The 12,040-nt window shown below is 41.0% G+C and overlaps 1 long non-coding RNA gene across 1 annotated transcript; it reads left to right on the forward strand.

The window, feature by feature from the left end:
- Positions 1-820: 820 nt before the first annotated feature.
- LOC146809196 (uncharacterized) lies at positions 821-10,498 on the forward strand. Its single transcript, XR_014966372.1, has 2 exons — positions 821-1,456; positions 9,440-10,498. It is a non-coding gene; the product is annotated as an uncharacterized LOC146809196 (long non-coding RNA).
- Positions 10,499-12,040: the final 1,542 nt, after the last annotated feature.

Below are 12,040 nucleotides of genomic sequence, written 5' to 3' on the forward strand. Positions count from 1 at the left end.
AGCCAATATGCTACCTGTAGGGGGGGATTTGGCAATGGACAGATCCTGCACAATGACCCCTAATCCCTCTGGGTCAAATATGTCTTGAGTAGCCTCTGTCTCTGGCAGTTTTGGGGCTGTATTAACCTTGTTCTGAGGGTGGATATCCTCTAATCTTTCAGTGGCTATTTTATGTTGCGCTTTATCCACCTCTATGCGATTGGGAGCAACATTAGCCTCCACCTGGCCCCTTATATTATTTGTCAGTCAATCGCAGTCTTCCAGGCCAGATAGTGCGTTATATCTGTTACTCAAATGTATCCTCCCTCCAATACCCCTCACTTTCTGCCATCCAGAGTACTGTGTGCCCCCCCTGCCAGCATTTCCATTTACATAGAAGTAAGATAGGGGAAGAGGATAAATTGAAGTGGCTTTATCATCATGGAACCAATTACAAATGAAGTCCGCCATCCTACGATCCCTGAAATTAATTACAATGCAGTCACCTTCCACTGCTTTTTGTCTATGCCCCACCCAACCCACTCTTCTTGTTAAGATAATTTCCGCAGATACATGAGTTGGTAATGGGCGATTCTTGTTAAGCCAGTGGATACATTTATTTCTTAACTCCTGATGTGACTCCCTCTTACCTCCACCTAATGGCGGAACCCCCACCAGGACCACTACATATGGTGCAGATTGTGGGGGGAGCTGAATGTGTGATGGAATGACATCATCGTCACCCTTTGTGTTTATGGCCAGTGCTTCCTTTTGTAGCTCCACAAAAACAGGCTTTCTATGTGAAAGACAACTGTTCTCTTCAGCAGGGTCAGACCCTGATGAGTTATTCGTACATAGAGCAGGACTTCTATCCCGGGGATGTATCAGATTAGCAGGGGCAGGGATTTTGTTAGTCAGTATAGGCTGCTTTCCTACTGGGGTGGGGTTCTCTATTCTAGTTGTCATATCGGGGCCCTTACCACCTTTACCAGACTCTATTTGAGTTCTGCCTGAATCACTAGATAAATCTATTTTCTTGCCCCGTGATGAGGCTAGCTGAAGTTCGAGGCAAGTCAATCTAGAGTCTATAGAGTCCAAGCGTGTTACAATAGGGACACAAGCTTTTTTAATCAGACATTCCATTTTTGACCAGAAGGTGGGGTCCAACTCACTCACGATCTTTCCCCCGGTGGAATTGCAGGTGTCCCCATTGTCCCCATTGTCATCGAAAATACAGGCATTTCCAGTGTTTTGTAGTGAACCATGGGAAATTAATTTATCAGGTCTCTGGGATTCACTAGATTTTAACTTTTTGCCAGTTGTCTGAGATTTATTACTTCGAGGGGGCCATTTCAATTGACCAATGTGAATCAGTGTCCCAACTTTTCACCCGCCCCAGCATACTGCGCAGCCGTCAGTGTCAGTCGAAGAAGCAAGCAGCATGAGCATGACGTGCAGTAGCAGGCCTCTGAATCAGGTAATTAAAAGGCCGTAAATAATGCTGCTTTTATTTTAGACTGGTATTGCAGCGTGTGAAAGATGGAGACACTTGTGAGCTGAGCTGCTTGCTTTAAAGTTTACTCACTGTTCACCATTTCAGTTCAACATGCCATCATGTTTGAGGTGACGCTGCGCAGCGGTTCACACTCGCACAGTAAAATGAGTAATGGATATTTGCATACATGCCAACATTTCAGAAGAGCAAAGTGGGAGATTTTTTTAGAAAAAAATCGGGAGAATGGGGCCGTGAATTGGGTTACTGTCAGGAGGGCCCCCAACAATTAATTAATCTTCACAAACATTTTAGACCCTTAATCGAACACGGGTCTATGAAGATTCCCAGTAACTTTATGACATTTTTATTTCGCTTGTTCAGTGTGGTACGTCCAGTTCTGACTTCATTGGCAACCGCATATACTTACAACATCAAAGGTAAACGTCCTAAAAAGTATTTCTCTGCTGTGGATTGCAAGTCAGTACTTATGAAGGTGTCACTTGCAAGCTCACAGATATTACTCGTTATGCGGTCACTTGCAGCTGCACGTTACAGCAGTGTGTCTCTCTTGCACAGGTATTGAACACCACTGAATGTCATTGTTTTTTTCAGTGCACATGAGTCCTCTCATGTCATAGTAGTTATCTGCTATAAAAAAAAAATCAAAAATTGACAGGACTATTCGGATGCATAGATTGGCTGCGGTGAAGTTTGCAAAAACACAATATAAATGAGTAGAAGAACATAACTGTTCAATCAGATCCTTCCTCCATAAGGCAACACATTTCACTCACAAAGATAAGCATAAGAATGAGACATTTCCACGCTTATGAATATGCTTTGCTTGTCTCTTTTCATCAGCGTTCTCACTGGCACTTCCACTGAGTGTGCGTGCTTTATGACACATCAAGCTGTGTTTCGACCAAAGTATTCTGTTTGGGTTAAAGTGCTTTACAATTGAACCATCCATCCATTTTGCCCAAGGAAGATACATGGCTCGAAGGGACTCTTCCTATCTTGCTCCCAACCCCATAAGTAGCCTACCCAAAAAGGGTTCTGTCCCTGACTTGGTGACGTAAGCTCCAACTCACATTTGCACATGCAAGAAGGAGGGGCACATCCAAATTGGCTTAGGAAAATAATTGCGGGTACAGTGGCCTGGCCTCTTCCACCGGCAATCTACAGAACGTTTACAAACGTTGGCATTCATTTTATCCCTCCTTACTGAGAAAGATATAAATGTGGCAGACAACAGCCAAACACCACAAACTTTTTTTTTTTACCATTTCTACACAAGCTGGTAAAGTTTAGTTTTGTTCAAGCAGTCATCCTCTGCAAGAATGATGTGTATTTTAATGTTACTTTCCTCACATAGAGAGAGACCCACTATAGTGATCTTAGCATTCTCGGACACTTGCATCATCTAGGCAATATTTATATTGTTGCCTATTTTTTTCAACGTTTGTATTGTCTATTGCTGTAGGCTTATCGACCCACTGGATAGCAAAATGCAATAAGAATAATTTTAGCATGACCAAAACAAAATACAAATTATCGTTTTTGAAATTCATTATATATCTGAGATATCCTCATGCATATTTGTTATGGACATCTTGAAAATCGAATTGGATTTTCCTGTTATGAAGGTCACCAATGCCAGCCTAATCATCATGATTTGCATTATCATCGATTATGTTATCATTCGACTAAGAGGGTGATGGGTAGGAGTTGGTATTAGCGAATGGGTGAGGAATAGTGGGTGGGTTGGGTTTGAGGTTTGATTTACGTTTAGGGTTGGGAGTAATGGTTGTAGCTACAATTAGAGTTATGTTAAAAATTATGGTAACATTTAGGCTTAAATTAATTGCAAATGAAATTAGGGATATGTGGTGAGAAAATGAATGTAGAATATAAGATGAAGATCTAGAGATATAACGGTATGCATGTGGGTAATGGCTATCTGTACTAGCACTGCAGTGAGTCTGAGTCAGTTTGCCAGTATATTCTTGTTTTAAAAGCACCTGCTGCCGAGTTCCTGGGCTCCAGTAATATTCAGGCATAAATTAAAATGTCAAGATAACTCTGGTGATTATTCGTCTTCCTGGACCTGGAGAGAGACAGGAGTTTTGTCTAGGGGAAGTTGTGACTGCTTGAAAGGTAGTACAGGGTTATATACCTGCTGCAAAGAAAGTTTACCATGCAAATCAAAAAGTGCATATAATGTAAAATAGGTCAGTGCGTGTTACTGTTTCTGTCAGAGAGATCCTTTTGTTACTTGCAGTTTGTAAGTTAAAATCCTATCATAGAACAGCAAGCTATTAACAAGTCTGTCATCAAAGAGCTGCATGCAAACGGCAAGTTATATATTAGAGCTATATGTTTTTTTGCCCAATCTTTCATTATCCTAATCTTGCAAAAATGGTTAATTTGGGTAGAAATCAATTCTTATTGAAGAGAACCCCTAACAATGCTGTTATGTTTTAAATTCTGAATTTGCGCTTTTCCAGACTTCGAACTCTTAAACTATATTGCCTACAATGACAATCATGGATGACATGTGACTGCTATACCTTGTAGTCCTATCTGATGTAACATTCCCTATATACTGATTTATACACGTAGGATTGTATCTCTGCAATGTGTGAATGATGCAAAGTGCTCTTACACCTTACACTGTTCACAGGGAAGAGGAACCTCCTATCAAAACCTTTCTATGAGGAAGGCTCCCTTGCTGAAATTCGGATCAGTTATATATTACATCTGACTTTTAGCAGTGCCAGTTGAAGATGTGGGTGGAGCCAGTGGAGAAAGTGGGCGGTGCCAGTGAAAAGTAGGTGTGGCCTCCGACAAACAATTGAGCACCTGCACTTCATATTTTACAAATTAAGCACTGGGTGTTAGTCTCATCTATGTAGTTCTAATGGGTACGAGTCCCATGTTCTATTGCTAATGGGTACGAGTCCCATGTATTCAATAGTTTTGTTCACACTCTAAGCTCCACACTGGGGTTCTAATGGTTAAGAGTCCCATGAGTGTTTTTTTGGTTCTGTGCACGTTTCTAACCTTCCCAAAAAAGGTTCTTTAGGGAACAAGCCCCTTGTGTTCTGCTGTCTGTTCATGCTACCAACCTCTTTATAGGTGTTCTAATTGTGTTTCATTGTTTGTGCGTACTTTTGTGCACACTCAAGGTTGTCTGCCCTTAAGCCTCTGTGGCTGAATTGTTAGCAGTCAACATTCTTTTCTTTTTTTCACCTTAATTGTTTTTTCTTCCATTGATGTTGGATGTAAGTGTTCCGTGTTTCTGGTCCATTTATTCACCTGTATTTTTAGGAAAGTCAGTTCGGGTGTCCATCACCCATTGATACTGTTTCTTTAAAATAATTATAGGAGGATGATGGGTGGGTGATATATATATTGTGTATATTTGTCTATGCATCTCATGTACATTGTTTATTCTTCTTGTTCTTGTACTTCTTGTACATGTCTTGTATATTTTCTCTGAATCCTCTTTCCATTTCTCTTGTACTTACTTTGGCACACCTCCTGCGTATTTTCTTTCATACCCACAGTGATTTTTCTTGATTTCTATGCTTTTATCCTTTCATGTGTGGGCTTACTTTCCTCTTTCCTTTCCTCTAATGTTGTTCATTTTTGTTGTTAGGGTTCTCTTTGTTCCAACCTTTTCTTATTTACTGTTTCTACTTTGTGTTGTAGATGAAAGGAGGATATGTACTAATCTGTATTATACTTATTTCTCCCTAGCTGCTCAGCCAGTGTGAATGTGATGCATGGAATGGTGGTGTGGTGGTCTTGAATGGAATGTATGGGTGCCTGGATGCTTCAGTGTGACAGTTAGAGTATGGGCTGAGCAGCAGCCAGACTGCTGCTGGTGGGGCTGTATCTCTGCAACTCAACTAACTGTAATTGAACTCAATAGATCTGCTTGAAACTACACTCTGGCTGCAGACTTCATCACTACACAAATGAAAGTGCTAGATCTGTTTCCATTACTTTCTTCTGAATCCTAGAGTCATCTTCTTGGTTACTTACAACTTTGTAGGCTTAGGATTTTAATTACATTACTCTGAGCCGGCCTACCAGACCAACATTTACTAATTACATAGTAAGACTCTTATTATAAAGTTTTGCTGTTCTATGTACACAATCCTATTAGATTTGTAGGAACTGCATTACAGCCTGAATCCAAATTGATAAAACTAATGTGGCTCTTGACTTTTCATGCCCTCATTTTCCAAGCCATAGGTTTGCCTGTCCTGTTCCCCCTGCCTAGTTCTACAGTATCATTCTCAGCAGCCCATAACATTATCAGTGCTGAAAGCATATTGAATTGCATCTGAACAGCACGAAATGATTTCTACATTTTGGGAGCCCTGTTTTGGTGGTGTTCTTTTTCTAAATCCCTCCCTTGCTGTTCTAAGGATGAGCATAGGCCTATTCTGGTTCTTGTTCTTAGATACTGACATAGCAATATATTTACCCCTTAAGTTGGACTTCACGATGTCCTATAGTGTCTGTATGCGCAACCCGTTGTACTATTATCCTGTGTGTATTGAATAATGCTGCCCTCTATTTCTTTCCTGTTCTCTTCTAGAAAGAACCTGCAGAAGTATAGAGTTGAGATTAGCTGGGACCTTGGCACCCAAATTGGAGTTCGGCCAAAAAGGACATTACCCCTATTTCAATTACTCCCACCAACCCTAGCAAAGAAGAAGTACTTATGATGTGGTCCAGCAAAAGAATTGTTTGCTGCTAACTAGCTTGTATAATTAATTTCCCTGGGGTTTGTAGAGTGCCAAAAATATGTCTGGCCCATTTTCAGCCAGCTACTCACTCCGTTCTGCTGAGTTCGCCCCCACCTGTCCTGATTGCCGACCTGACATGTTATCATTATCCAGAACCAAGATAAAATCAACTTCTATGATTAACTCCTTATCTAAAGAATGCATGCTGTTTGTTATAGCTAACATAAAAACATTCCTAGCCCATATATGTTGCCTATTGTGAGCAACATTAAAGGAGTAGCTACTTACAACTACGCTCACAGCCAATGCTTTGCTTCTAATGTCTGCAAGAATTTCTTTGATTCCCCCCTCGAATGTGCTAGGTAGTGGAACCTCCACCCCTGATTTTTTTGTAGGTTTCAACACAAAGTATTGATGGGGAACTATTTGGATAGCAGCATATGCAAGTCTTTCTTAAGTAAATGAGTGTCCTGAAGTGGGGCTATCTGGAACACAGAGGGGACAAGTTGCTACAATGACTTGCCTTAGGGGGCACTGGACTTTGAACTAGTATTATTTACTTCTCCAACTCCAGTCTGCACAACAGTAGGCAAGGTGTTGGACTTATAATCCAACACCACTCCACCAATGCGCCCCATTAAGCAAGACGTTGTAATGGCTTGCGCCTTAAATGAATGCTTGGTTAATGATGCATTTGTTCTACTGCTGGCATTGTAAAGGCATAGAGTGATTCAACCTTCGTAACAAAGGATGTTTCCTTATGCTGCATATGCACTTTCCCCTCATCTAGTCACACCATACAGAGGTGCAATCACTGTACCTCGGTGTTGGTACAAAAGGGCACTTATGCATACCTGAGTCATCATAGAAAGCACTTTTGGTCTCCTAAACTTACTATTCAGATTTCTTGGGCATTCGGGGGGAGGTGCTGCTGTACTCCCCTGAAGATGAATACTAGAAAACAGTAGCCTGTTGTGTCTTGCTCAACATTAGAGTATGTCGTGACTTACACATACCTCTGAACCCTCACCTAGGTCTGAACCCAGGAAACCAGGCCTTTGTACAAAACAGAAGGCTGGGTATGCAGGTGCATGACCAGCTGGATGTCACTTTTTTCTCTTGAGCAACGAGTTGTGTTATGGCTTTATGTGGTTTCACTGTCTGTTGTCAATGATGATTGGTGAGCATGGAACACTCTTTAGATAAATTCTATTCTAAGGCTACTCTGTCACACATACATAATGAGTGTAAACAACAATTGTTGCCAAGAGTCAAAAGATATTCATTTCCACACATTCCTTGCACATGTTAGAGATTAGTGTGGACAATGTCTCAAATGATTTTATTGCCTTAATGGCATAATTTTCACTGCATGTGTGGGACAGTCCCGGAAAGTGGGCATCTGACAACTTTGTCAGCACCAAGTGTTACAATGATTCATGTCTATGAATAGGGTCAGTGAGGTTTGGCATTGTGTACAAGATGTCAACTTACAAGCAGGTGTGAAACACATGAGCTTACAATTAGATGTCAACTTTAGACATTTTGTTTACTCATACTACAAACAATCACACATTCTCCACTGTTCATATGTGGCTTACTGTGTGACACACTATCCTTTGGACAATGGCACTTACAAATGTATTCGACTTGGGGGTCACAGGCTGTGCTGGACACTTATTGGTCCATTCAATGGACGTGTTTTGGACAAATAATAATCAAAATGCAACAAATAATATATTGTTAATTACTATAGTAATTTAATGTTTTAGTTGTGGTGCTGACATAGGGAGGCTAGGAATGTTCAAAACATTGTTGGCCATGATCTACTGTTTACCCAGGTTGTATCATGATGGCGAGCAAGATGCATGTGTGAAATGCTCACACTTTACTGAATGCATAATGCTAAGCATCTGTGTAGATTTGTGTTTAGGATGTCTAACATTAAACATATGAACGTAGAGTTAGCCATATGCCTGTCATAGATAGACCGTGGTTCAAGTGCACCTGTGTAATGACCTTGATTGTCCATGCTCAAAACCAGAGTCCCTCATGCATCCAACTAAAAAGTAAGTCATTTTTTATTGTGTGTGTAATGCTGAACGCAATCCACATATAGGTCTAATGCCTATATATTATCATATGTAACTGTCTCATGGATATTTTCAAGTATCATGTAGGATATTTGTCAAGGAGTTGGTGGCACTGTCTGAGCTGGTAATGTTAAATTAACACATTCTCTAAGGACTTACAACACATCAAGCTCCATCACTGGGACACTCCACTGCACTGTACCGTGCAGCAATATTTCACCAGATTTGGGTCACCTCTGCATTAGTGAGATGGTTATCAGGGCTCCTATTAAGCTGAGGGTACTTGTCACCCCTCCCCCTCTCAATTAGGGTGTTCTATTTAGTCTCACCGGAAAGGGGTGCTTTGTCATCAAGTTACTCAGCCAGGTTGGAGACAGGTTTGAGAAACAGAGTAGCAGGATGACTGTTGCTCTGAGGTGAGGGTGGCACAGAATGACCATACAATGGCCTTCAACTTCCTGTATTTTATTTCCTCTACATGACTTCCCATGTATGTCATTTCAAATATATATGGAGCTGTACCAAGAAGCACATGTGATTTCCATTGTACAGCACAAACAAAGCAGTAAAGTGTCTGATGTTGTCAAGGAATAGGCCAAACATTGGAATGAAAACTTAGAAAAGGTCATATCCAAGGCCATCTGTGCATATGTACACCACATTAAGAATTCATGCTGTGTTTCACTATGCTACACAATAGATGAACCTTGATAGTAAGTGTACAACTGTTGGAGCTGTGCATTAAAGGACAAAGCTGGGTCCACTTTTAGCTGTGAAGATATCGATCTAGACTAAGGACTAAATCAACTTGTAAAATTAAGTTGGATGTTAATTATTTGTAGATGTCAGTGACCTCACTTTGCACTAATGCTGCATGTAAGAGTTAATACATATTGAAGAGAATCCTGACCAACGTTGATAAAGATGTTAATGTGTAAGTACATTCTGAACATTACAGTGACAGTACACCTACAAAAGGGTCCAAAACATTTAATATTTGTTAGTGAGATTGAAGTACAAAATCAGCACTTGCTTTATGCTGTCGTGACCTTTTTCTTAAATTCTTTAATTTGTACACCATCTGCATAATTATTTGTCTTCATTTTCAGTGGACCAGACTGGCCAATATTACATCTTGACAGGAGCAGGGGAAGATCAGGAGCACCTCAGCTCATCACTGGGCATGTCCACTGGATACCACCAGAGACGAGGAGGAAGAGGGAGACAAAACAGCAGGAAGTGGTAGTACACCCACCCGGACCGATCCAACACCAGCAACATCAGCAGCCCGGGTGGAGGCGGGGGTGATGTTGAGAGTGACATTACCAGCCAGGGGGAAGATGAATGTGTGTCTCCTCCTGGCCCACAAGAACTTGAAATTGAAATGGTGCCCCCTGAGCTTGCAGCAATACCATCTGGGTCTGCCACCATCCCCTCTGTAACTCTTGAGGCCCGTGGTCCATCTGGCCTGCATCTGTACACTCTGCCACTACTCCTCCTCCAAGTACATGTCCAGCAGAGCTGAGGAAGACATCTGCCCCAACAAACCACACCCCTAATGTTCAACCCAAAGCCCTCGGTGTTTCTCCTGTGTCTGCATCCCAGGAAGTGATGGTGCCAAGTAAAGATGTCAGGAATGTATTTTTTCATGGCTTCCAGGAGCTGAAGGGTAAGATCCTGATGTTCAGAGAGTCATAATCAAGTCATGTTGACAGCCTTATTTCTTCCATCACATCCTTGGGTGCACCCATATTTTCTGTGTTGTCACGACGACCCACCTAGGCCACAGCTGTTGAGTCTCCAAGTTCAATTTCCCTCTCTGTTTTCTCTGCTATCCTTTGTACCGCTCATGTTTCTGCTCCCGTGGGGTATCTTGTCCTGCATCTTCCAATGGAGATTTGAACATTGTGGTCAAGGATGAAGATGAGGATGGCCAGTGACTGGACAATATTTTTAGGGTGGACATTGATTTTACAGCTTGTACTTAGACAATTTCCCCTGATGCATCCTGTCGTGTATCATATATTTTATCCAACCACCTTCAAGTTCCTTTCCTCATTCTGCCAGAAGATTTTATTAAATGTTTTCTTCCTTTCCAATGGATAGTGTTGTGTTTAAATGTGTTTTCTTACACTTTCTACAATATAGACATTTTTCTTCAAATCCTTCTCTCTGTTTTGTGTTTTTCATTATATATGCTGGATTAAAAGTATGGACATCTACATTGGTAGGTATTTAACTGTGCTTTAAACATGATACCTTGCTACACAGATGGTGCTACAAATCTACATGTCGTACTCACACATATGTATCATCAGTTACATAGCCTACAAACAGAGTACCAATTTGATGATCATCAAGTATTAATCGACTCAGTATTGAAGTACTGAATTGTGAAAAAAACTTTTTATTTTATTTTTTGGAACATCTATATTTTACAGTGATCATGGTGATCTGTCTTGTGACTTTGCAATTGTGGTGGTAAGGATCTCTGTGAGTAAGTGTTTTTTTTCACTGGTGCCAATGTGCAGGTGTGTTACTTTGCAAAGGTCAGGGTGGGGGTGCCCATACTGTTGTTGGTTGTGTCTGTAAAGGGTCAGAGGGTGCCCTCACAGTTGTGGGTTATTCACGGACATGGGAAGAGGGGCAGAGGGAGCCTGCACAGTTTTTGGCTGTGCCTACACAGGGGCAGAGGATGCCTGCACAGTTTTTGGTTGTGCCTGTACAGGGGCGGAGGGTGCCTGCACAGTTTTTTGTTGTGCCTGTACAGGGGCAGAGGGTGCCAACACAGGGGTGTACTAATGCAGGTTGCAACATGATACATATTTACCATAGTATATAAAGTGCTACAACACAAGGGTTGGAACAAATATTCTATGCATCTATCTGATGTTCCACATACCACCTGGATTGTGTATACCTACATGTAACAGCTCAAACTGTAGCACTGAGGTATTCAATGCAGATGTGCAATGCAAAATTAAATTCCCCAGTTTCAGCCACAGCTTTGTGTGCTATTGAGATCCCCTGTGGCCTCAGCTGCTGAACCTGGTCTAGCTCCTTGATTTTGTGTCAGAAGACATGGTACTTGACCCCTCAGCTTTAGAAAGAAGTGACAACTTGATTAATGTTCAGCATGAATTATAAGTGAACGAGCAAAATTAACACAGACATCACTGATTATGTTGGGAACATATCACACACCAACTCAGATGCTTCAGAAAATTGTACTCTATGGCACACTTAACTGACAAATAGATGGTAGTGGGTCTTACTGCTACAGCCAGAATGTCTCCCAAATCACTGGATAAGGTCCTTTGGATAACTAAAAAGCTCCTGACAGAAGCTGTAATGTACCACACACATCCATATTTCAAGAGAAAGGATGATGTGAATCATTTTACATGTGTATGTCATAGATGTGCATATTTAGGGCTGCTCCTCTTTAGATGAGACAATAGAAGCAATTTGATATATACTATAGTAATTCAATTAAAATATAATGTCATCCTTTCATTAGCCAATGTGTTATGAATTACTATACTCTTATGAACCATATCTGCGCATATGGAGGTGAGTGGCATCAGAGATTTTAGATGTACATCACATACTACTAATATACCATCCAATAATAAATAGTGTGAGCCTTCAATAAAGTAATTTTTTTAAGTGTAGTTACCAGGGTCTAATGTAATGTAATGTAAGGTACA

This window comes from Triturus cristatus, chromosome 7, assembly GCF_964204655.1.
Source record: "Triturus cristatus chromosome 7, aTriCri1.1, whole genome shotgun sequence".
Taxonomy (NCBI): domain Eukaryota; kingdom Metazoa; phylum Chordata; class Amphibia; order Caudata; family Salamandridae; genus Triturus; species Triturus cristatus.